Below are 1994 nucleotides of genomic sequence, written 5' to 3' on the forward strand. Positions count from 1 at the left end.
ATTTACCAAATTTACAGGTTCTCCAGGTTAAATCTGGTGGATAGAGTTTCTTGAACTTAGTTCACAAGCCTCAAGATAGGAAAGAAAATACAGTAAGTAGTTCCCTCACCTATTTACAATTTCACTTTCCAAGGTTTCAGATACCTGCGGTCAACTGTGGTTCAAAAATATTAAACAGAAAACTCCAGAAATAAACAATTTATAAATTTTGAATTATGCACTGTTCTGGGTAGCGTGACAAAATCTCATGCTCTCACTCAGTCCTTCCTGGGAAGGGAATCATCTCTTTGTCCAGCCATCCATGCCATACGTACACAGCCCCAGCCATGCACAGAGCCAAGCATGCTCCCTCTGGACAAAACAAACAAACAGAAAACCATATTCTTCCCTCGTGAGTAACTTAGTAGCCATGTCTGTTATGTGGTATCGCAATGCTTGTGTTCAAAGTAACTCTTATTTTACTTAATAATGGCCCCAAACTGCAAAGTAGTGATACTGGGAATTCAGATATTCCAAAGAAAAGTTGTAAAGTGCTTCCTTTAAATGAAAAGGTAAGTACAGTACAATAAGATATTTTGAGAGAAAGACCACATTCACATAACTTTTATTATAGTATATTGTTGTAATTGTTCTATTTTATTATTTGTTGTTGTTAATCTCTTACTTTGCCTAATTTATAAATTAAACTTTATCATAGAAAATGTATGTATAGGAAAAACATAGTATATATAGGATTTGGTACTATCTTGGTTTCAAGCATCTATTGAGGGTCTTGGAACATATCCCCTGCAGATAAGGGGGGATTACCCTAGTAGAGACTTTTCAAAATCTAACTTGAGATTCCAACTCAATATAGTTTCCCAATACTGGGTGGCTCTAGACTTGCAAAGCAAACTCAAGGAAGCCTATGTGGTTGTTTAACACTCTGGTTGCATCTCTTAAAGGATCAGGCCAAACCTAATAAGAGCAGCTTTTTCTCTGATCATAAATAATCTTCACAGATTACTTACAATTACAAAGAGAGAGATTGTCAAGAAAAATTATTCTGCTCTTGAAAATAGGCAAAAGATTACTGGGCATTCTTTCAAGAGTTATGTTGGGAGTGCACCTTTGATTGGCTTTCTATTGATCAGTGTGTTTTACAACTCTGTATGGGTTGAGACTAACTTGTAGAAAACTGAAAGCAATGCAAATGATTTTTGCCTGAAAGCAAAGCAAATGATGATGACAAATACAAATTTTGCCTGGTAGAGAGACAATTGATTTCTGGTAGTAAAAATGATAAGCAACCAATTTCACATCTATGAACAAGCTCACTTCAGACTTTTAGTTGTTATTGTTGACTGTCGTAAAGTGCTGTTCTTCAAATTCTCATTTGAATTCATTTTAACATATTACTGGTTCCCAAATGTGTTCAATAAAATCTTTGACATGTTTATTTTATATTTGTATTAAGGTCATGTATGTAACTTGTTGAAAAGTACACATGCACTAAAAATATGCCAGTTTTGTAATGTGCCTCTTTAGCCCATTCTTACCCTCTAGTTCATAAAATAGAATCAGATCAAGCTTTCCAGTGTCCAGCTCTGACTATATCACTCCCTTGCTCAAAACTCTTTAAGAGCTCCCTCCTTTTGATACAAAATAGTTCGAATGCATTAAACTGGTATTCCAGACCTCTTAGGATCATGCCGCATCCTCGCTAGGCATACGCTTGGCTCCAGGTAGACAAAACCTCTCCCCCTCCCCAGACACACCTTCACTCTCCTACTTCCTCACATAACTCTGACCTCTGGGTAAAATCCTTTCTTATCCACCTTGCAAAGCCCTCTGACCGCCAGTACAATTTTTTTCTTTCCTCAGACTCTTATAACCCTTTGATTTGAATATCCTTTAACCACATTTTCATTTGGGGTTGAAGTATTTATGGATCTTAAAGTCAAAACTAGATTTAAACTCTATGAGGACAGTGGCTAGCATACAGCAGGTGCCCA

The sequence above is a fragment of the Pteropus vampyrus genome, unplaced genomic scaffold, assembly GCF_000151845.1.
Source record: "Pteropus vampyrus isolate Shadow unplaced genomic scaffold, Pvam_2.0 Scaffold1, whole genome shotgun sequence".
Lineage (NCBI taxonomy): Eukaryota > Metazoa > Chordata > Mammalia > Chiroptera > Pteropodidae > Pteropus > Pteropus vampyrus.